Consider the following 24,695-nt stretch of genomic DNA (forward strand, 5'->3'; position numbering starts at 1 on the left):
TTTTGAAGTTGGTGTGTATTGTGTACTTCAGGCAACACCTCACTCCAGTAAGGACACAGGTGTTCAGGAAAGCTCATGGCTGCCACACTGTCCAGCGAAACTCTGCAGATAACCATGGAAGTGTAGTCCAGTTCTAAGGGACAGAGAAGCTAGGTTCATGAAAAGCTGGTGGGTTTGAAGCCACTTAGCTCCTTGTAGGTAGGTTGTGAGGCAAGAGAGGCCACCTAGATGTTAAGTTGCTATGGGCTGAGTCTGAGCATCTGTGGATCTGAGGACTGCTCTTCCTCACTGACATCCCAGGGTTGGGGCAGGGGTTCTCGGCAATTCCAGAAGCATAGGCTCTTCCTCACACGCAGTGTCTGATGCCTGTGTCTGCTTTCATTCAGGAAGGGAGAAGCTCATAAAGGTGTTGCCCCGGAGTGTCTCAGACAGCCCCTGTCTTTATTTCCATGTGTCTTTAGATACTGATCTTTATTTTGGCATAATCCTCAAATCCTCCAAACTCTGTGAGTAATACTTAGCTCAACAATCTTGAAGGTGTTTGAATCCCACAGAAGCCGACTTTTAGCCGCTTCAGGGCATTTCTGTGTGGTACAGACAGCAGTGTGCACACTCTCCTGTGCTCTCTGATTCTCTTGACAAAGCCCAGGTCAGCGTTTTGCTTTGCAGCTTAACTACTATATAGTTTATATCTGCACATGCACAGATGAGTGTATGTGTATCTGTATGTTGGCTTTGACCACATTGAGTCTCTGAAGATTAACAAAAATCAATTCAGTCTGGAAACTTTTAGCCTTAAAGACTGGAAAAGGGTATGATAGATAGTTTGCAGGGATAGAGAGGAAAGCTGGCTCATTTCTCTGTTCCTTCTTATCATGCAGACTATTAATGCAAACTTAATCTGAGCCTCAAGAGAAAGCTGGACGGTGCCCTGACTCCATCCCCTTATCAAGTCTTTAGTTTACTTTTGAGGCCCTTTTGTTTTTTCTCTACTATATTAAGACTAACCAGGAATTCCTGTCAAGACCGTCTGAGCACAGGTATTTAGGAAGAGCCTGTTTTGAGCTCTGTGTGCTGTGTGGTTTTTTGTTTTTTTTTAATAGCAACTGATAACAAAAGAGAATGAGGACTCCAACTGGTCTGTAGCCTGTCAGAGCCCAGACTGTTGGTTGAGAACTGTGGTGCCCCCCCATGTATTCTTGTAATTAAAAGGGGAAAAGAAAAAAAGCTCAAGAAACATGTTTTAGAAACAATGAAACTTACTCCTACATAAACTCTCTCAGACTTTCTTTACCCTAATGAAAGATCTGAGGAAAGGGCACTGGTACCAAGAGCCAGCTGGAAACTAAAACATTAGGTGACATTGATGTCTGGGTCACTGCAGCTTGTCTAGGGTTTCTTCCCCACTGAGTGGTGTTTTGCTTACGGACTGCCTCATCCCTTCATGCATAAATCTTGACGAGAAGTGGACTTCAGTGGGTCCCAGCAAGAGAAGGGCTGTCTATTACGTCACTTGTAAATCACAGCACAGGCCAGGAAAGAGAACCAGAGACTTAGGTTTTGAAAGTGTTGGCACAATTACTTTTCTGGTGTGCATGCAGTTATAGTCTCTTGAAAGTGAAGGTCAGTTTGTTCAGACTGGCAAAGTGAGTGTTTAAGCCTTGCCCACTGTTTGTAGATTAATTTAGATCTGGGTTACTAGAGTTCTAAAAAAAAAAGAAAAGAAAAGAAAATAAGAAAGAAAAGAAACCAAAGAAATTCAAGGTGTAGCATTTAAACTTGTGCTTTACTTGTTTTGAAGATTTGTTGATGAACCTTAAAGGCTTGACTAATATAGCAAGCATCGCCACACCCAAAGCAGTGTTTGGTCTTCCTGAGGCAGGTGCCTGCCCACTCCTTGTCTTCATCAGAGAGTCCACACACACATACCTGAAAACCCAACCCACAGCCCTGGCTCAGTATGCTGCCCCACCCAGCTACACCCTGCTTGCCTCTAGACCCTCTCACACCCTCTGACACCTCTCCTCTCCCCTCTGCTCCTTGCACAGCTTAGCTCACCTCTCAGATGCTAGAGGCCAGCTGAGATTCCCTTCTCAGAAACCCTTCTCTTGGGCTTTATTTAGTGCATTTGATTCCAGTTCACTGCTCTCACAGGTGTGGCACCCCGTGTCCACGTGAGGGCCCTTGGCACAGTGTGCTGTCATGATCTCTTCCACTCGGTGCTCTAGGAGCTCTCTGGGGGCTAGTGCCAGGCCTCCTTATTTCTGTATCCCTAGAGCCCAATCTGGCTCTAGCATGCGATGCTGAGAGAATGATCAGGGTGGGTGTGGGAGAAGTGGCAGTGGGGTAGGTTCACTCAGATTAAAAGGGTAAACGTAATATCCGTGTGGGAGAAGAATAAACGCTGTTTTTGTTTATGCAGGTCTTAAGGTTTTGGTAGCAGAGAGCAAAGGTGCAGAGAGCATTGGAGACGAGTCAGGAGCTGCTGTGTGATCCCAGAGAAGCCCACAGTCTGTCTATCACACGTGCTTTATGTTAATGCTCAATTTACCCTGATACCTCAAGTTGCTGATCTAGTTGAATAACACCTGGGGAACTAGGTCATGAGGACTTTGAACTGCAGAAGGCCACAGATCCTCTATACAATGTAACCTATAGCTGTCATACTCTAGGCCTAGGAAGCACTAAGCATAGCTTGGTGCTGGGGTCCTTTTTACTCCCTCTCAAGCCCTGAGCTACAGTCCTGCTTACGTCATGCTAATCTGAGGGCTGGGAGGCAGCCAGGCACCTTCCACTCCTCTGTGTGACTTGTAAGCGGAGTGGTCCTGCCACCTGCTTGCCCCTCTTCATGTCCGTTGCAGCTCCTGAGTGAGGTAGGTGGAGACTCCTGAGGCTTCCCTTCTGCAGCTTTGTGCTGTGGGATAGTTTCAGGGCCACAGTCCGGCAGCTTGTTAAGATCTTACGTTGACTGGGGAGTGGCCTGACTTATAGCCCGCAGCACCCCTTTGAAGTACTCTGCTTTCCTGACTTTGGAAACTGGCCTATGGTGACCAGTTGGAAGTGCTGGGAGTTGAGTCAGCCTTCTCTCAGTGCTGTGCGTCACAGACTGACTCTACTGAGACAGCCCTCCAAGTATTGTCTGTTCTATCAATATGTACTTAGACACATTAATCCGAATCAGAGAGCGATTGTACCTAATGGCTCCCCTGGGATGCCATGTCAGAAAACAAAACAAGCCCCCAAAAAACAGACAACAAAAACTGAAGGAATATGCTGGATATGCAAAGTAAGTAAAAAAATTCTTGTAAAATTAGTGTTAATTGAGCTTGGACTTTGATCACCTTTGAGCTTTCACTTTTTAATTTGATTCTTTAAAACAGTTTTGTCTGATTCTTTAAAACAGTTCTTTCTCTCAAAGATACACCTAATAAGTTATACTGTTACATTGCCAAAAAGACATTTATACAAGACCTGATTTTGAATTATCTTAGGGAAATAGATCATGTGTGGGGTAGAGACACATGTACAAATACACACTCATCAGTGTGTTTAAAATATACTTTAGTTGTCCTTTAATCACGTGTTTTCTTCTCTCTCTGCTTCTGGAAGTGGGGCACATTTTCTTCAGTTAAAGACAGGAATAGAAGCGACGGTCTTGACCCATTTTACACCTGTTTATTTCAGGCTCTCACCACACACTTGTTCATGGGCGCAGCAAGAAGAGGGACCCCAGAGCTGGAGCCGTGAGGGCTGACACATTGGGAGGAGGCTGGCAGAGCCCGTAGGGAGAGCTTTCCATCCTGCCAGCTTCATCCTGCTTCAAGACAGTTCTATTAGTGAATCCATTGTACTTTAAACCCCAAGTTTATATGAATTGGATGTCACTAAAAGTGAAATAGATTCAAATGACCTACTCTTGCTTCAATCAGAGTGACTGTGAAGGAGTACAGCAGTCTTTTATCTCTGAGGAGTAGCCTGCACTGTGTGTTCCCTGGTTCCAGTAGCCCCTCTGCCCCCAGCAAACTTCCCTTTTTTAAGGTAATATTCACCAAGCAATGACCTGTTGTTGTTTACTGCCTCCCAAAAGAATGGAAGCTCCATGAGAGCAGGGCCTGTGTGTTGTCCCCTCTGTCTCCAGCACATAGGACAGCGCCTGGCATATCAATAAACGCTGTTCAGTGAACTGGTGGGCCACTGGTGTTGCGTCCTTTCTCAGTCTTCTCCTTTGGCTTGCTGTTTATGTACTTTATATACTCATATGTGTATCTTTCAAAGTGATAACATGAATGGGTTTTGCAGCTAGTTCAGGGAGAACTAGCTTTTCATATTTATGTATACTTTTCAAAATGATAACATACATGGGAAGTTTTGTTTTTCAGCTAGTTCAAGAAGCCAGAGTATCCACGGTGGTGGGATTATGAATTGCTGAGCCACTGTGTTGGGTGTCCATGCTGCCTGCCTGAGTAGCAACAGTCAGAGAGGATGTGAGTCACTTTCCTGGCATGTTGTAGCATCACCACTGCTGAGGAGAGTTCAGGAAGAGACTCAAGAAGCAAATGCAGGAAGGTAGAAATTAGGCAGATACCCTGAATAGTCAGTATCCTTAGTACCTAGTGATCCAGTGCGTGTCTAGAGTGAGCAGTCATTGACGACACGTGGGGGGCTGGATGGAGGTGACATGAGGGTTAGGACATTTTGGCCATCAGTGGACCACACACGCTTAGCTGCTTTATGAAAATTTAGGGCTTGGTAGTCTCAGAACTGGCTCAGTCTGCACTCTGGTCCTCACTATCTCCCAGAGCACAGTTGAGCACGCATTGTGTGTGTAGAGAGTAACAGCAGAAGTCCTGACCCAGAAGACTTTACTCCCCATCTTTGTCCTTTGTGTATTGGCAGAGGTCACAATACCAGTATTATTCCTACAAGCCTTGGGTTTTGTTTTTGAACAAAGACCAAGGAGACAGCCTCCTGTGATGTGAGCCGTTGTTTCAAGGTGAGTTTGGCTTGTAGCGTTGGCTTGCGATGAATAGTCTGCAGAAATAAAACTTCTCCAAGTGTAGCGTATTTTATATGTCAGGTTTTGTTTGTTTCATTGTAAACTTTACTGTTACACAAAGAAGGAGTCAACTAAAACCATGACAAAGAACCAATTAAACCTGAGTTTCATTTTACTTTGGAAGTGTCCAGATATCTCCACTCACACCAGACTCTTTTTAAGTAAAACAAAGACCAGACCTTTCTGTGCCATACAGCAAACCAAGAAACTAAAGCCTTTGATAGTCTGATGCTGTTTGTACTAGACAAGTCACTGAGTTATTTTGAATGGAACCTTTTCCTCCCATGGAAGTGTAAGACGTGTGAATTTTGAGGCAAGAATGTAACTGCAGAAAGTGGTTAATGAGGCAGAGCTCACGACCCCTACTTAGAATTGTGTGGATGAATAAATCCTGGTAGAGGGTACAAATTTAAGAAAAATCCTTGGTTGCAGTCAAAAGATGCAAGGTTGAACTAAACCAATTTTAGAACTTCTCGGGGTAAGTTGTATTTTAAATATGTTAATTTGCTTAGAACATCAAACTAGGATGTTGTGAACATAGCTACATGGTGTTTATTCTTGAAGGGTCGAATTACAAATGAAGCCATACTTTAATCCTGCTTAATAAAGTGCACTATGATTTGTTACGGTCAACATCTCCTTTCCAGTTCATCAGAGAATGGGTTCTCAAGTCAAGAATCGGACCTGTCTCTCTTGATTGGCGCTCCTGTTGTTTGCATGTGGAAGACACTGGCAGCAGTTGACAAGGTCACAGCTCCCATGGGCCAAAGATGGAGGAGCATTTCTTCATGCATTTTGCAATGTCTTTTCATCAGTCTGAAGATAGGATTGACTTGTTTACATGTGCTGCTGCTTCTGCTGTGTGTGTGTGTGTGTGTGTGTGTACATACAACTTTTATGGAGTTCAGTGAAACTTATGAGGAATTGTTCAAAGTTGCTGTTGAAATTGCATACTTACCACTTCATCCATTCAAAATCTAGCTTTCATTCCATGTTCCTGCAGTTCAAATAATATCCCATTTGCTTTTAAAGAGCAAGTCCATGGGTTAGTGCCTTCTGCTGGTATACAGAGGACATCAGGCCGCGAGGGACTGACCCAAGAGCTTTGGGCTAGCTCTGTAAAGAGACAGCACCTTGCAGTTCATTGTTGAGCCCTCTTTCCCTTCTGATTTTGAAGGTCCCTGGGTGCTGATTTATGCCCACTTGAACTTTGTGTTTTTCTCCTTGTGTTTGGTGCTTGACCATTTCCTACTCCACTAAGCCTGGCCATGGAGTTGACCTAGCAGTGGCCTCTCATGTTGAGAGTGAGGCTCTGGACAAGGAATGGTTCAGATGGGCTTGTTGTAAGAAAGAATATTCTGGCGTTCACATTCCCCAGATGCCTTTTCAGAAGGGGTGTTGCTATCAGTTCCCAGATTAAGGAAAAGGCTTCCCTGCTAACTCTGGGTGGTTTACAGGACTGCTTGGCTCAGACTTAGTGGGTTGGTGTCGATGTCAATGGCCCTATTTGTCCCGCTGGTATTTTTTGGAGCCAGCTTTTCCACTAAGGTCCTTGGCTAGATTCTGTTACTCTGGATTTCACCACCAGGCAGAGCACACAACAGATCTGTTTCCAGCTCTGCATGGCTATAGGGTCTGGGGAAGTTGGCTCTGCCTTGTGTGAATCTCTTGTCAGGGAGACAGGAGGGTTGTTAGCTTGTGTCTGAAACCCTGAAGAGAGCAGCCTGGAGGATGAAGCTAAGGGATGAACTCAGGGGCCAAACAATGAGCTTTCTGCCTTTGGCACTCAAAAGACAATTCAAAACACAGCCAGCCCTAGCCTGGCGTTGGTGGCCCACACCTTTAATCTCAGAACTCGGGAGGCAGAGATAGGCAGATCTCTGTGAGTTGGAGGCCAGGCTGGTCTACACAGTGAGTTCCAGGACAGCCTCCAAAACAATACAGAGAAACCCCGTCTCGAGAAACAAAACAAACAAACAAAAAAACAAAACCCAAACAAACAGACAAAAAATCAGCCAGCCCTTTATTTTGGGTAAACTTTGTATTTAACGACAACAGTCAGCCCTTTGGCTGTTCATTTCCCTGGGTGTGCCCCCTTATAATCTCTTCGCCTGTGTCAACTTTGCTTCAGTTGCCCCCTTGACACTTTACTGAAGATTGAAATATTTGCCTCTAGTCCCTGAGCTCCACTGCAGATGTGGCCCTTGTCCCCAAATCACCTTCAGATGGGACCTCATTCCATGGCTCTATTTGATGGTAGAAACACTTTCTGTGATTTTCCGCCATCTTCATGCCTAGGTGTTTCCCCTGTTTGCACAGTTCACCGACACACATAACCTAGGGACACCCGCGTTTCAGCTCTACATTTCCACAGTCTCATAGCTGCTTCACTTAAATTGAGGGCAGTGTACATCTTTTCAAAACGAGTAACCCCCAGATATTTCTTTAAGAAAGTTAAATCAGTTCAAACCGTTTCCTTTTAACAAACATCTTAATCCACAGTCTGTGAGCTAGTTTTGTTACATATATGGAAATACGTGGAAGCTCCTTGCAGTTCACATACTGTGGCTTAAGAAAGTGACATGCCATGTCACTTGGCTTCTTCATGCCGAGGGATGACCAGGCAGAGCTTTGTCCCTTTTTTCATGAACAAGATGAAGTAAGGTCAAGAGTTGACCTGGTTGAGGGCCACAGTGAGAGCATGAACCCTGGTCCCAATTTTCCTATAAGCAGCTCAGCACCTCCAGCCCATGGCTCCTGCAGCCTCTGCCCTTTGAAAAGACTGCTGTCCCCTTTACATTGATGAGATTCCTGGTGACCTTAGACTGGTTATGCATAGTAATTCTTTGAAGCCTACTAGGCAGTTTCCTTATTCTGTGTCTTCATTAGCTGTTAGGAAGTTGACATTGTTAGGATTGCATTAGCAAAACCCCACCACCTTGTGTCTTCAGAAGAAACCAGGGGTCAGGTAACATGGGCTCATTTGTGCTTTGGACAGTGATGGCTGTGTTGACCCTATTAGAGCCATGATGGACTCTGGGGTAATGGTTGCTTTTATGGGGCTGTAGCTACTCCAGTCTCTGGGTTGCATGAGATAAACCTCGTCAGTAGAGATGTGCCAACATACAGTTTTTCTTTTGTAAGTGCCACTGAGCTATCTCAAAGAAACATGATAAGGGCCAGTCCTTGAGAAGCTAGTAGAACATCTTACAGAAACACTGGGATGCAGACGGAAGCAGCAGAGGGTCTCCAGAGCATGTGCATGTGTGACAGAGGCAGCCATGCTTTAGGTAGATTATAGTACCCTACCCATTCCTGCCCTATGGAAATTAAATATTGCTGTCACATGTCTTGCTCTTCTTTTTAATGGGTGTCCATTTCTAAACACCACTGCTCAGAAGAGCCTCTTGTATTGGTGGTGTTGATAATAGGGACTAGGCTGTTAAGTCTGAATTCACCCCTTTGGTGAGTTTGGCAGGTGGAGTCCCTTGCTTTTCTGTTCTACTTTGAGATGTACTCCAGCTAGTCTTACAGTTCTGTGTAACAGGACAGTTTAATTCCTGATCTACCAGATGTCACTTTCTGAGTGTCACCATCCCTGTTGTTTTGTTTGCCTGCTAATTTTGAGGTAGTGTCTTACTATGTACCTCTGGCTATCCTGGAACTTGACGTGTAGACCAGGCCTCCAACTCAGCGATCCACCTGCCTCTGCTTCCAGAGTGCTGGGATTAAAGGTGCATATCCCGAAGACCTGCTTTTCCCTTTAGTCAGTAGCAAAGGCGGCCCTACAAAGACAAATGAGTGTACTAGGGTACCTTTTGATCCTTTGAAAGCCTAACAGCCTCATTAAAGCTGAAAGAGTGTCTGGAGTGTTGTCTGTTGTAGTCTGGCACCCATGGAGCTCTGGAGAGCTGTCCTTTACAATTTCTGAGGTCTGTCGTGCAGATCTTGGTTGTTGGTTTGCTTGCCTTCAGCTGTAGCGCTTTTAGGAAGTTACAGGACGTGGAGATGAAGAGTGAATAGACTGAACTCTGTAATCCCATTAACGGGGGGGGGGGCAATCTCAGTTGGTGGAATCCAGGATACAGATGTTAACTGTCATGTGTGTTTCTGGGGGAGTTTTACAGTACAGTGAGTTATTTTCCTCCTGAGGTCACGAGCAAGGCCGCACACAGTTCTTGTCTTCCTTTGAATAGTGAGCGTTTGAGAGACGCAGCACTTCCCTTTCTTGTGTGTTGGACTCTGTAGCCTACTGATTGTAACTGGAAGAGACATGATGATTTTGGTCTATTAAAAATCCAAACCATCAGGCCTGCTCCCTGACTAGTGAAAGATCCAGTTATCCAGATACCGAAGCCACAGATTTCTCCAGCCCTGGAGGAGTACTAGTTTGCATTTCTGTCTCCCTTCCTGCCACATAGATAGCAGAAAATGAACAGAGACTCTAGTTGGAAATGGAGATCTGAGCTGCCTGGTGCCTTGTGGCAAACACAGTTAGGGAAAACAAAGCTGGGGTGATTGCTTGTGCGAAGGTTGGTGGAGCACGGGATTGAGCCTTTCTTTTCAATACCCCTGGGACTACCCTGCCCTGGCAGAGGCCTTTAAAGTAGGTTTTTGCATTTTAAGTTCAGTGTTCAGAGCCAGCCATCCACTGCACAAGCTGAGTTTGTTTTAAAGATGCGAGCACCCTCTATTTCAGTGAACCCAGTAAAAATAGCACGGAATAAAATTTAATTATGCTGTACTGAATATTTCATGTGGAATTAAGGGGCAAAAGCTGCCTTTAAAAAGCACTAGGTTTGGGAAGAAGAAGGGCTTTGTGGGTTCTTTGGAAGGTGCTATAATATAAAGATGTACTCAGATGTACTCTTTCCCCCTCGAAGAGTTTAAAGGAATCCATCTTTCCTAAGTTCATTCCTTCTCCAACGTCATCACTGCCTGGCAGTCAATATGCTGCCATGGTGCTGATCCGATGGCCGCTTTCTGTCAGATGTAAAATAATTTGTTTTTTAATCCTCTGATTTAGACATTTAATAGAAAGCACATGTTTGCTTGCTTTGGTTTCTGCTGAACCTGTATTTAAGCCCACAGACGGAAGTGAAAGCACCACTGGACTAGCTATTTTAAACATATCAGGATGTAAGAATGCTAAATGGGGTTCCCTTTTAAAAATAGAAATGGCCGCTTGCATTTACATAATTACTGCTAACTAGCACAGCATTTTAAACAGTGACAAACCCAAGCTAGAGAAAGTACCTGCTTTAAAAAGCTGGGTGATAGGAAGCTAAAGTTGTTCTGTGAGCACTGCTGGTGGAGGGCCTTAGAGCCAGGCTCTCCAGTAGGGAGGGAGTGGTGGGAGGAGAGCGGTAGTTTGGGCAGGTTCTGGTAGGCGGCAGCTGGCGCTCCTACCGTAATTACCAGCCTTGTGTGTGATGCACTTGAGTCTGCCTTGCTGTTCTGGTAGCCAGTGTTAAAAGCTGCTTAGGGCTGAAGTCAGTGTTGATGAAAAGACCATGAAGAGTGTGAAGTTGAAGCGTAAGCTGGGCTGGGGCATGTCTGTAGTCCCAGCACCGGGAAGACTGAGGCAGGGAGAGTGCAGATTGAAAGCCAGCCTGGGCTATGTATACCCCGTCTCCTAGAACATAAATAGCTTGTAGAAACTCATTAGTTAAAGCCAGAACTCTGAGTACCCCAGATTTTGCCTTTCCCCATCATCTGATCCATCAGTTCTCCTGTTTTAACATGGGTCAGATCCCGCATCTTCAGCTGGGACCAGGTCTCCTCTTTCTTTGGACAGTTGTTCACATTCCTACTTGGACTGCCTGCCTCACTTTGCCTCCGTGTACAGCAGCCATGGTGTCTGTCCAGAAGTGAGAGTAGCAGTTGATACTTGGAGTACCTTTGGCCTTCCTTGTCATTCTCCTCCCATCGTTTGCTCCACTCTGTAGTCACTGAGGCTGTCCTTCCTGTTTTGTCTGCCTGGGAAGCTTTCCCATCAAACCTTCCCCTGTGTGTGTGCCGGCTCCTTTGTATTGGCCAGCATCTACTCCAAGGATAGTCTCCTCATACAACAGTTGTTTTCTCTGTAGCATTGATTAGTCAAGAAACAGTCTCTTTATTTTGGCCCTGTCTCCTCCCCACCACATCAGCTCTCAGGTCAGCCTCCTCAGCTGTGTTCCAAGCAGTCAGGTGCCTTGAACAAACAGGCATTGGCCAAGTGGATATGGGGGAGGAGCTTGTGTGGAAGGAGACTGCCACTTGGTACAGGTAGCTCCTCACAGGGCATCCTGAAACCCTCGGGGGGCATGTCCTGAGTCCATATGGAAGCTCCACCATCCGCCCCCACGTGGGATGGAGTGCTAAGGTGGTTTCTGTCCACAATATGAGCTTGCCAGGTTATCTTCCTGAGAATGACCTGTCACTGCAGGAGGCTACTCCTGAGAGATGCAGATGCCATTTCCTGCGGCGTCCATGATATCTTTGTGATGAGTAAGACAAAGACACTTCCCAGGTTCGGCAGTCACTAAACAGATCTGTTGAGACATGGGTGTTTGTAGATATCTAAACCTCAGTCTACAGCATTTGTTTCTATTCCTGTGAAGGCACCATGACCAGAGCAACTCTTACAAAGGAAAACATGTGGTTTCAGAGTTCAGTCCATTTCCATCATGGCAGGGAGCGTGGCCGTGTGCAGACACAGTGCTGGCTACATCTTGATGAGAAGCCAGCAGGAAGTGGACTGTGGCGCTAGGTGTGACTTGGGCATATATGAGACCTCAAAAGCCCACCCCATCAGGACACACTTCTTCTGACAAGGCACCCCTACTCCAGCACAGCCATCTTCTAGTAGCAGCACTCCCTGTGAGCTTACGGGGCCAACTGCATTCAAACCACCACCACTGCCAGGTCTGGGGAGAAAATATGGACAGCTGTTGATACTTAGGAAAGTAAGGGTTCTCTTGTAATTAGTCTTTTTGCACAAAGCTTCCTTAGGTAAGAAAAGAATTATATTTCCAACTCAGAGTCTTGAATATACCCTGCCGCTCCAGACTGTCTGTTGAGATGCTGACTCTGGTCTTGAATGTGCTAGTTGGGGACTGGGTTGTGGAACTCCGGAGACCTGCTTGCTGAGCAAAAGCTCCCTCGTGCAACTTTTCATTTGCGACTTTGCCGCTATCTTTATCAGAGTGTTTTTGCAGTGGTTGGGTTGTGCAAATGGAAACAGTGACTTCTCAGTTAATTTATAGTGAAATGAACCTTTTTTTTAAAGCTGGGACTTGGGGATCGAGCCTTGGAGTGGGAGGACTTGGGCTGCTTTTGATGGAGTGTCGGTTTACTAGACAAGTTGACTGAGAGTCTCTCCTGTTTGACTGGAGCCTAATGCTATGGAAGTACAGGTACCTTGACCACCTGGTTGTGTAACTGACCAACTGGGAATCAGGTTGGACTTGGAAATGAACAAGGTGGGAACAGAGCAACTGGCCTGTTCCTTACCACTATGGGTGCTGTCTATGCCAGGGGAGGGACTAGATGAGACTGTTGACCACGGTTGGCAGAGCCTGCATGCCAGAGCAGCAGCAGGTTTTCCCACAGCAGTGGTGGGTGTGACTAAGACCAGCAAGGGATGGGGAGAAGAGTTGGGGTCCACTGGTCTTTGGTATCCTAGTTCCCTAGTTCTCACCGGGAAAGCTGTCACTGCATGCCACCACATTCTGTCACTTTGGAATGGACTCTGCTTGGTGGTGTTTGAAGTTAACGAGGTGGCTTAGTGTAACAGCATGTTGTAACCATATTCCTGTACAGCTGGTAGTCAGTGACCCGGGGATTGAAAGGCTACTTGACTTTCCTACATACATCATTAGAATCTGGTGTGTGCAGTAAATCTGATACCGTCTGACAAAGAGCAGTTATAATTGAAATGTCTGAACGTCATCACTTCCGAGTCCTCTGCGCAGTCCTGAGCTTGTGCCTTTGGCCCATGCTGGTTGTACTTGATGGGCCTTGAGTGTTGGCTGTGCAGAGTTCCTACTCACCATTAGTTCTTTCCCCAGCCTTAGGAGAACCAGAAGAGCTACCCACACAAGACCCAGGTTCTTCTAATCCTTCTTGTCATGGCTAAGGCACTCATAGGGGCTTCTGGATGACTACAAGCCTGTAATTCCTCTCCTTTTTGGAGTGGCATGTTTAGAGGTGTCTAAAAACACCTGTAGCTCTTGACTTTGTAACCTTAGGAGAAGCAGAGATTCCAGAGGCTTGTTTCCTAAAATTACTTGAGGAGATTAAATATTTGTTAAACTTCTAGTGTGCCCTGATTGGGAGAGTGAATCACCACGCTTCACAGGGTCCGTGTACTGCCTTTCATTCCTCTGTTTCGCTGGCTGTCCTCCACGACAGCAAACAGGTTGAAGTTCACAGGGGGTGGCGGGTGATAGGATTGGCGTGTAGTTGGCTTCTGAAGATGTACAGATGACTTCCTGGGGGCTGATCAGGAAAGGTACTAGGAAGGGCTTTCCCCAGCTGTGTCTCAATGGGGTTGCCTTCATTTTCACACGCTTAACTGGTTTAATAATCTGATTTTGGACACACCTATGACCTTTTGTCATGTAGCCCTCCCAGGAGGCCCTGGGTAATGTGAAGCCGTAGCTTGTCTTGCTCAGCATATTTTGTAACATAGAAATGGATTGTGTTAACCCAGCAACATGGCACCCCAACTGTCCTCTTTCTCTGTGTCCATAGGCCTGTGTGGAGACCCAGGTATGTCTTTAGGCTCCTCGAGGTCATCTGACCTTGGGTATGGCTCCCCAGTGGGGACTTTGCGGCCCATTGTGACTGTGCACCATTATGGGCTTATCCACGTTGGGTGCATGTGGGTGATAAATATTCACCAAGGCCCCGTGATAGCTGAGGCACACTCCAGCCAGTGTGTGCTGGGCTGCAGGGTTTCCTGATGGATGGCACCTGCTCTGGGAAGGAGCTTATTGTCTCACATGAGCAGGCCTTCTAAAATAAACGACTGCTTTCTTAATGTTTTGAATCATTTTCCTCAGCACATGTTTTGTTGCCGTGCTTTGAAAGCCTGCCAAATACACACTTTTGCACAACTCCCTGCAGGGCTGGGTCTGCAGTCAGCGCAAACAGTGATTTAGGGTTGAGCATAATTGGGAACTCAGCAATCACTTGCTCGAGTTGATGGAAGGCAGTGGAGTGCTGGAGCCCTGCTCCTGTTAAGTTGGATCCGTACAAGACGTGCACTTGAGCTACAGCTCCATGCCTCCTAGTGAAGAAGTGTCTAAGGCACCTGGTGAGAGCATGAGCATGGTAAATAGTGACGGCCTTCATGATGGAGGCTGTAATTAACTTTGAACAAGTCCTTGCAGATGCTACTACATATGAAACAGAGGACCATAGTCAAATCACGTAACTGCAGGATGGACAAAATAATCACATGGCAGAAATGCGTTTTAAGCCTATGTTTTATCTGATTATCTGTCTCCTTGTTTCTCCATATGCCAGTAATTGTGCCAGAAACTTGGTGAATTTAGTGTGGTCTCTTACTAAACAAGGGCCTTTGTTGTTGTTGTTGGTTTTTTTTTTAAACACTGCTGTGTGTTAGTCGATTATTCAGTTGTCTGTAATTTCATGTGGGTCTGTGTTGGTGGGGAAAATGCTGTTAACAGCTTCCTCTTTGGAACTCTTGAAAGGTGAAATGGAGAGCTCTTGGCAAAGTCAGGTGTGAGCCCCTAAATCTGTTTACTAGACTGAGATCCTGTTCCTGTAAATGCAGAGTAATGCCCTGATATTAGGGTGGAGTGACATCTATCTACTCCTAGCTTTTGGCCACATACTGTGCCTATAGTTGACTGCTTAGCTGTGTGGTGTGATAGGTTTCCGTCAGTTCCACAAGAGAGTACATGTCTGGAGTTTGTCGCTTAGGTAGTCAGAGTGAGCTTTTTTTGTTTTTAATTCCGTACACATTCTAGTTATTAAAAACAACCTATTGTTTGGCATTTCAGAGAGGAAATATAGCTCCAAAATTTAACTTCTATTTGCAAAAATCATAATTATGAAAATCTTTGCAGTTTTTCCAAACAAGCAACACCTGTGTGAATATTTGATTTTGACAGGGTACATGTCAACTGAGATGAAGATTTGAAACCAGTATTGCGTATAGTAGCATCTCACACTTCAAATGCTTTAAAGGAAATGTGTGTTACTGTAACCTCTGCACTGGATACTACCTCAGAGAGAACTTTGACAGCTGAGTCAAAAGTAGACACTGTCAAATGGTTTGATACTGTCATGGCACCTGTCTTCCTTGCATTGGTTATGAATTCAGTGCCATTCTCTTCAAAATTTAGATGGCTGCTTGTGAAGCTTATGTGGAAACACAGAGAACCTACAAAAACCAAGTTAATTTTGAAAATAAGCTAAAATATGACGCTTGCCAGGTTTCCAGACTTGTAAACAGCTTTAGCAGTCAAGTAGACATGGGATCAATGGGAGAAAATTGAGAGTCTGGGAGTAGACTTGGCCAATTGATCCTTGATAGAGTTGCATAGGCAGTTCAATGGAGAGAGCCTCTAGCAAGCTAACCATGCGTATGGACACCCTGGGGTAAAAAGAGAGGGGAGCCTGTGCATGTTACTCAAGTTGGGTTGTAGACATAAATGTATGTTATAGAATTGTGACACGAGGAAAAAACAAAGCAAAAGTTTGTGTGATGGATTAGGAAGGGACTTCTTGATCTGGTACAATCTGTAAAAAGTGAATGTTAGACTTCACTTAGAAAGGCTGTTTCTGAAAAGACAAGATCATATAAATCCAGGACACAGCCTAGAAGAGCCTGAGCAGAGCACATGTTTCACAGGATGGCGTGTGTGATGTCCACAGAACTCAACATGTTTCACAGGATGGCATGTGTGATGCCCACAGAACTCAACATGTTTCACAGGATGGCATGTGTGATGTCCACAGAACTCAACATGTTTCACAGGATGGCATGTGTGATGCCCACAGAACTCAACATGTTTCACAGGATGGCGTGTGTTATGTCCAAAGAACTCAACATGTTTCACAGGATGGCGTGTGTGATGTCCACAGAACTCCTAGATCCTCAAGAGTCTGAAGACCCAATGTGAAAACAGGCAAGCGATTGGAATAGACATTTAAAGATACACAGAACAAATGAAAGATGTTCACCAAAATTGGTCCCCAGGGAAATTAAATACCACAATGATGTCATACCAGTTCACACTGACTTCAAACCAAAACAAAAAGTAGGAAACCTGGCAGTGGCTGGTGAAGATTCAGAGCACCTGAGACTTAGCTTGCTTGTGGACATGAATACACAAGGCCACAACACCTTGAAATCAAGCCTGGTTTCTATACTTAAGAATGTCTAGTAACCAGGCGAGGCCAACCTGGTCTGCAAAGTGAGTTCCAGGACAGCCAAGATTGTTACACAGAGAAACCGGTCTTGAAAAACCAAAAAGAAAAAAATCTAATAAATCTGTTTATCCTGTGACCCAGCAGTCCCCCTTCAAGGTACTTACCTAAGAGAACAAGGTGCTGTTGGTCCAAATGTTTTTAAAATGTTTCCTATGGTTCGCCAGACCCAAAAGCAGCCCAGATGCCTCTCAACGGGAAAGTGGATAGAGAGTGGTGAAAAGGGATGCGGTAACATGGATGACTCTCAAATAGCTTACGTTTAGAAAAAGAAGAACCAGAAGGCTTTCGAGGTGATGTTCTATAAAGGTAAACTAGGAAAAGAGGCGGGCTGCTGAGGTGGAGTTCGCTACCACACAGGAGCTGCGGGATGCTAGAAGTCTTGAGTGTCTTGGCTGTGGCCATGGGTGCGTGCTTGTGTGTGTTACGGTGTGGAGCCGTGGATGGCTGGAGCAGGAATTGCACAAAGGAAGCCCCTCACATGGAAAGTGTGGGGAAGCAGGAGCATGTGCTGCATGTCACTCATCAGGGAGCTCCGTGAAAGTGCAGGTTAGGGTGTCAGCAGTGAGAGGGCGTGCGTGGCAGGTGCTGCTGAGGAGAGCCCAGGCTGCATCTTGTGGGCTATGATGGACAAACAGCCGCGGGCTGGGAGAAATGCTCAGCGGCTATGAGCTCTTCTACTTTTCCAGAGTTCTGTTCCCAGACTCTCACCATCTGGCTCACAACCACCTGTAATTCTAACTCTAGGGGACCCAGCACCTTCTTCCATTCTTCACAACCCTCTGCACACTGGGCACATAGATACACACACACATAAAAATGAAAACACAAAACTACAGTCTCTTTGAATTTTTACACTATTTTCCCCTAAAATTAAACATCTGTGCTATGGCCCAATAATTCCTTTGTGAAGTGTTTACCATTCAGAAATAAATATGCAAGTTCCCTCAAAGGACTCGGACAATAATGTTTATATGAACCCCAAACTGGAAGCAGCTCACGTACCTGTCAACTGATGAGGAATACAATGGACTATTACAGACTGATAGCTGTAGAGATGGAATTTAAAAATGAGAAGTGCTTACTCAGTGAGTGACCTAGGTTACAAAAGTCAAGGAACCCTGCCAGTAGTGACCACAAGTAGGCGGGGAGGTGACTAGAAAAGCAGTTTTCTGTGGTGCCCTGGAGGTGCTGAAGTCCCTTTGACCAGTGAGCACACAGTGTGACCAGGGTTCAATCTGTACGTCTTACAGTGTGTTAGCTATACCTTATATATCAGTGGTTAATGTTTATGTCCATTTGAATCCCTAGTTCCATTAGCCATCTTTTTTTCGGGGGGGGCACTGTTGGGTGACTCTTTCGTACTCAGGTTCTGGGTGGAGCATGTTGTGGGTCTCTCCCTATGTTCTGCTGAGGCAAGAGTAGACAGGTCAGCTGCTGACTGGGCCCATGGCTTTGGAGCCTCAAGGACCTGCCTGTGTTTGCCAGCTGCCATCTGCAGAACCCCAGTATGGAAGAACTGGGGGGGGGCTTCCCATGTGCACAGCCATAGAACAGACGGCCCTGATGAGCAAGGCAGACACAGCTCAGTTGCACACTGGGAAGGAGGGGTATGGGTGGTGATGGAGTTAGACCCTTGGCCCAGGCTTCTTTAGACCCCACTGTTCTTGCTTTGGTCTGTCTCTGCATTTCTTAAGGGTGGTGTCATCCACCATCTGTAGACAGCTGCCAAGTTGCCTGCAGTGTGCCTGGCTCCTGAACTCAGGCTGCCTTGTCTAGACTGTCTTGACAGCTGCTCACGCCCCTTCGCTCATGCTGCTGCTGCTCTCCGTTTGTGTGAAATTCCTCCCAAATTTTGCTCTACTGTTTCACCGTTTCCTTCTTCGTCCTTTCCTAACCTTAGGAGTAAAGCTTCTTCCGCCTTCCTGCTCTAGCGAGTAGAGCTTCCTCTGTGGATTCTCTGAGAGCTTTTTTTCCTGGACGGGTTTTATTATGTCAGGTCGACTGGCCTCATACTCATTCTTGTTCTGCCTCAGCTGCAAGGCTGCGTTTGCAGGTGTGTGCCACTACTCCTGTTCTGCTGGAAGCTCTCAATTACTAAACCACGGTCTGGTTTCTGCCACCATCATTTTCTGGGATGCTTGTAGCATTTGCTGATGCTCACTGTCCTTTTCTTTGAGGGAATCTTCGTCACCTCCCTTCAGGGTACCACCCTCCTGCCCGTCTCCTGGCCAGCTTTCCCTCTTGGCCTTTGCTCTGGGCTGTCTTCCCTTCTGGTGGAGCACATCTGCATTTACCTGTGGGTGATACCTGCCTCTGTTCTTAGCCTTACATATCATTTGCTTGTATTTCACATTGTGCTTTCACAGCCCAAGACAGCAGCCCCATGCTAAGGATTCAGGGTCCATGGCAGCACTGAGTGCTCTCCAGGGCAGGTGAATGGGGATCAGCTTCTCCAGGGAACCCTATCCCTGTCCTGCTCTGTCCTTGCTGCACCTGGGCAAGGGAGTTTAGGCGAGCCTCACTGGGCTGTCTGTATCCCCTGGCAGAGTGCATGATTCCCTGGGGATTGGACCTGCATCTTCTGGGGCCAGACAGCCTCATACCTGCACTCAATAGAGGTTTTGGAGGCTGGTGGTGCCACTGTTCCCCACTGCGCTCAAGTCTTTCACACAGATTGGATGTCCCCAAGGGATGTGTCCTTGGCCAGTCTGTTAGAATGCCTAGCCGCAGGAGTCCAGTGCCTGCCTGCAATTGTGAGCCCAAAATACACCCTGGTGAGCCAGGAAGGGCCACCGCTTGGTGTGCAGGCATTCCATTTGAGGCAAGAAGATGGGGAGTCTCTGCCCTCTCAGGTCCTGCCAATCAAGTTTCCCTAGACGGACTTCTCGGCAAAGGGGAAGGAGAAAAATGGGAGCGGTGCCCTGGGAGACAGAACGGCCAGCTCCTAAAAGGGAACCTTCCATGCTCTGTGCCTTGGTTGAGCCTGAGCTACTGATACTAACTGGGGGAGGAGCGGGCAGAGGTGACTGGAGGCATATCTGCCCCTCTGTCCTCTGGTAGGGTAGTGGGTGGCAGCCTGTCCTCCAACCTTAAATAGCCAGAGAAAAGGTGGTGTTTTAGATGGTTCTGCTCCACTGTCACAGCAAATGAGGGTGGCGGGAGGGAAGCCGGGGGCCTTGGCCATGGAAGCCCTAGAGCTGGGCATTCCTAATTGATGCCTTTAATACTTACTGTTTACATAGCTGTAGGTACAGTGAGATTGTTTCTGAGGCAGATCAGAGCCGCGTGAGTTTGGAAGTTGGCTCTGAAATTTGTGCCTCCCTCCCCGCTCTGTGACTGTTACTTGAATGTGTTTTTTTATTTAATTTTCCCTCCCCCTCACTTTGGAGTGCAGCAGTCTTCTCCCTGAAGGGAGTGAGAGAGGAAGGTGCTCAATGAAATATTCTCATGCAGTTATTATTTGCCTGGGGCCAGTTTGAGTTTCTTGAGTAAATCAAAATATGCATTTTAGCTAAGTTTAAACCCTGCTGCCTGAGCCCTGTGGGCCTCAGAGGAGGAGCGGAGCTGACCAGCCAGAGAGGAGCAAGCTGCTGCTGTGTGCTCCATGACAGCCCCGCCTTTCTCTCGAGGGACCCCAGGGTACGAAGAGGAAACTGTCCACCTCCCAGGCAGCCACCGTTGAAGACTCTGCCTGCAAACATCTGTGTTTTGTCTGTCCTAATTTTTTCAGTCTGTTTGCTTTTTAAAATCCGGTGTGTGGTTTCCACCATGTCCTTGAGTTGGGGAAACAGTGAGAGTTATAGGGCATCCTGGAGCCAGGCAGCAGTGTCAACACTTGGTATCTGCTGAGTCGCCAGACATCTGGGCTCTGGGATGGATGGTGGGATGCAGTCCCTGACCTCAGGGAGCACCACCGTAAGGAGACCGGGCAGATGAAATCACATCCTCAGCAGCTGCCCTCCCCAGTACCCCTCTCCTGCCCCACAACCTCCCACATTTCTGCACGGGGTGAAGATGCAGTTTGGTGCGGGCATGCTTCAGAGTGTGCTGGGGGTTAGTTTGAAATGAAGGCAACTCAGGAGCTCTGAACATGGCCAGACCACATGTGTCTCTATGACCTTCAGTGAGTACCGCATGAGACTCTTGTCTGACAGTGAGTTTGCTGTCCCCTGGACTGGTAGTCCCTCCCTGATGAGATATGTGGCCTTTATGAGGTGAGAAGCAGGTCCTGAGCTAGCACCCCTGGAGAGTTAGAGCATACACCCTAGCCAGGGAAAAGTGCCCTCAGTCACACCAGAACTGTTCACAGACAAAATCCAAGGACAAGTTAAGCCATAGCAGCCTTCCGGGAGCAAGTGTGGTCTGAAAGACTTCTTTCTGTGACCCTAGTGGTCAGGCTTGTGGCCTCTCCACCCTCATGTCTTTCCTTCTTTTCCTTACTTCCTTACTTCCTGAGTCATAGTGGCTACTTGTTTTCCCTCAGACACCTAAGTAATTGTCATTTCGGTGCCTGTTCTTTCCTCCAGAGACTCACCCAGCTCTGCTTAGGCCTCCTGCTTTCCCATCTTCCTTTCTGAGAACACCCTCACCCTTCTCTGTCTTCCTAACTTTCTTCCTGTAGTCAGATCTCCCCCGTAGGGATGCCGAGAAACACAGAGACCTGTTAGTGCCAGTGGTGCTCAAGGTACACAGCCAGCCAGCCAGGGCTCACCTCGCTCTCAACACCAGTCTGGAATCCAGAAGGTCCAGCTTTTCCAGACAAGGTTTCTCTGTGTAGCCCTGGCTGTCCCAGACCTCACTCTGTAGATCAGGCTGGCATGAACTCACAGGGATCCACCTGCCTCTGCCTGCTGAGTGCTGGGATTAAAGACATGCACCACCACCACCTGGCATCTTTAAAGATGCTGTACAAGCAATGAACTTGCTTTCCCCAGAAGAGGGTTTCATGTCACAGGTTCTGTTCAAGTACAGCCCTCTATCATTTTATATTCTTGGGGTGGAGAGTTGGGGAAGGTGGACTACTCTGGTTGACCCTGGGCAGATTCCTGTGTCGACGGGTGTGAGCTCCAGACTAGAGCAGGGTGCAGACAGTTGGGAATCTGTGGATGTTGCTGTCCCTGCACCTCTGGGGCAGTCACTGGGGTTTAGCTGTGCACTCTTCCTATTGACAGGTGAGTACAGTATTAACTGGGCCAGATTCTGATGTTTTCAGCATCACCAAACATTGAGGACCCATTGCTGGATCTGTACTTGTAAACAAACCCTCCACAGGCAAAACCATCCCTGGAAGCACTTGGCTGCCAGGTCTCGAGACTGGCACTGGAAACGGTTGTACTCTGGGAAATTCCATCTTGGGCTGGTGGTCCTGGGGGATTCTGCAATGGGGGTGCAGTTTCCTGGTTCCTGGGGTCTGTGCCCTGAGAGGGGCACTGGGGAAGACCCAGGCAGATAGATCGGCTGGGGCAGAGTTCCACTAACAGGGTGTGGCACAGCCCTGCTTGGACTGGGAGCTCCAATGACTGCTCCTTTGTTTGTCACCTTTTTGTCTTGGTTTGTTTTCCAGGCCAGGCTCATGAACTCAAGGCTTTGCCCATGCTACCACTGAGCCAGAGCCCTAAGCCTGCCTGCCCATTTGCAATGTGACTCTAAGTGGAGCCCTTGGGGACAGGAGGCACTGGGGGTGGCCCCAGTACAGGGAGGCCTTGGCGTGCTCATCCACAGCCTTGAGCTGGTTGTGTGGCCTAGCAGTATCTGTGTGAGCAAGGCTTTTTGTGAAACACACTGCATGCCTTTCCAGGTTCACCTCTTTTTTTTGTTTCTGGTTCAACTTTCAGAAGGGGTGGGGATGGCTGATGGATGGCCTCTCCCCAGAACATGAACCTAAAGCCAAGGGAAGTTTCCTCCCAGTGCCTTTGTTCCCTCTGGTCAGCCTGTAGCAACTCCAGAGCAGCCCCCACCACTTTTCTTGTTCCAGGAGCTCAGCTGGCCTGTCGGTGCTCTCCTGGAACTCAAAGCTGCGCCCTCCAGCCTTTGCTGGTCTGGGGTCAGACAAAGCCCCTACTGCCTTCCTGGAGCTGAGGCCGTGCTACCTGCCGGACTCTGGTGGCCACACAGCAATCCAAGGAGCTCCTTGTTAGTCTACCTTCTGCCGGGCCATAATTAGAGTTCACGATCCAGATGAGCCCAATGCTGCTCCGGGCTTTCCAAATGTATGCGGCTGGTTGAAGAGAGGACCATAGACCTCAGTAACTTTCTCCTGGGCTACAGCAGCTGTGATAACCCAATTCAGCCCTTCCAGTACAGTCCATTAGCAGCCCTCATGGGGCTGGGGGAGGGCCACAAGACTCGAGAGAGCTTCACATGGTACCTCCCCCACAGTTTAAGAGATCAGCAACAGACTGGCCACTTCTCTGTGTGGCGCAGCTTGGAGTGTCCCAGGAACGTCCAGGTGGTGGGGATGCTACCTGTGCTCCTGTTAGTAAACAAGTAAACCAACCTGGATTTGGACAGGACCCTTGTGGCTTGGTGCCCTCTTTTCCTATGAAAGGTCATGCATGCAAGGTTACTGTTTTTTTTTTTTAATCTGCTTATGCCAGGGCTCCTCTACCTTCTGCGGGGTGCAGTCGCCCAAGAACTCTAGGAGACTCACTTTAGCGAGGCTGGAATGAAACTTTGCAGGGTCGACACCCTGCACAGGTATTTTTGTTGCCTCCAAGGCTCCTCAGACAAGACCAGCTGAGAAGGTTTCCTTGGTTCTCATTTTTGATAGGGGAATGCTAGTCTTGTTGACAGAGTGGAAAATGCTGACAGAGCCTTACGTGCCCTTGAACTACCGGGGAGTTGTCCTTCTCCCCTTGAATCCCGGTGTGTCACTGTTGAGGGAGGCCGCTGGGTCCTTGGAGCCCATCTTGTACCGTATGTTTACAGAGCACAGTCAACAGGGTCAGGAAGCCATGCTGAATCTTTAATAAGGAAATACTTTAAAGACTGAGCGTGTGTCCGTGTCACCTAACAGGTCTGTATGTGGGATCTCTGGTGTCTCGGCCTGGCCCCTACACCCCAGAGCCACATCACTGGGCTCCAGCCTTCAGAGCCTTCTGCTGGGAGGTGCTTTGCTTGTAACCACTCAGCAGTGAGGAAGCTGAGGCGGTGGATGGGGCGTGGGCCTGCAGGGAGCGCATGTCCCCACAGCTGTCCTCTAGGTTGTCATCCCAACTTGCAGTACATCTGCTAATGAGGAGACAAGGTGTTACCTTCCATTTGGAGCAGCCACATTAATTACACCCTTTCAGACATCCCCTGTGCCTACCATTCCTGGCCAGCTTCCTGGGTTTTAAATTAATAGACCAAGTTAGAGGGAGTTGGGGAGGGTGTCCCTGGAGGGCTGCTGCACTCAGTTCGTTGGACACACAGGGAAAGAGGACCTAGGCTTAGGACCTGGGGCAGTGTGGGTAAACTGCAGGCTGGCTCTCAGCTCATGCTGGAAGGACTTCTGGAAGCCCAGGAGGCCACTCCTGAGAAGAGGCCATTTGAGCCTGGGAGACACTGCCTGTTGTTGCCTCTGACTGTGCTGGGCCCTGTGGGGGAGGGGGAACCACTTCTTTCTGCCTGACTGCTGATAACTGTCACGAGTCCCTCTGTGCCTTCGGCTGTCTTTGTAAGTCATCTCTCAAGTCAGGCAAAGTAGTGTGGGGTACAGGAGTCCTTTGGCCTGGGTAGAACTTGGACCAGACCCTCGCAGCATGGAAGAAGAAACCCCATGGCCACCATGCTTGCTGAGCTCATCTGAAGAATGGGAGCGTTGGTAGCCACCTCCCTAACCTCCTGCAGGGCTGCTGTCTGTTGCCGTAGGTGTCCTTGTTGAAGGTCTGCAGGCTGCCTGCTATGTGTCTGGCAAGGACATACCTGCCCAGCCCCCTGTGTGCAAATCAATATTTGTTGAGCAAACGATCGTGACAGTGGTCTACACAAGTGCTAGCTCAGGGCACTCCCGGGTCTTCTGCATCCTGGCTTCTCTGCCCTATGCTGCCCTTCAGGCTGTAGCCGGTGCGGATGCAGGTTGATCTAAGTGGTCAGATTTTAGGATCCCCTAATTTACAGGTGCTCTATTGCCACATGCCCAGAGTGTGTGCTCAGTTTTTGAGACTCTCATCCCAGATTAGCAGGGCTCCTAGGACCCTCCCTGGGGTCC

At 47.7% G+C, this 24,695-nt stretch overlaps 1 protein-coding gene across 12 annotated transcripts in view; it reads left to right on the top strand.

Annotated features, from left to right (window-relative positions):
* The window catches only part of Camta1 (calmodulin binding transcription activator 1), an 814,893-nt gene that overhangs the window by 84,353 nt on the left and 705,845 nt on the right, over positions 1-24,695 (top strand). Inside the window, exon 7 of one of the 12 annotated variants that reach the window (XR_005872882.1) lies at positions 3,685-4,183. The exons of the other annotated variants lie outside the window; for them this stretch is intronic. The gene's annotated coding sequence lies outside the window, so the exon portion shown is untranslated. Of the gene's footprint in view, positions 1-3,684; positions 4,184-24,695 lie in introns of those variants that run through there. 12 annotated transcript variants of the gene reach the window in all.

This window comes from Mesocricetus auratus, unplaced genomic scaffold (assembly GCF_017639785.1).
Source record: "Mesocricetus auratus isolate SY011 unplaced genomic scaffold, BCM_Maur_2.0 Super-Scaffold_100042, whole genome shotgun sequence".
Taxonomy (NCBI): domain Eukaryota; kingdom Metazoa; phylum Chordata; class Mammalia; order Rodentia; family Cricetidae; genus Mesocricetus; species Mesocricetus auratus.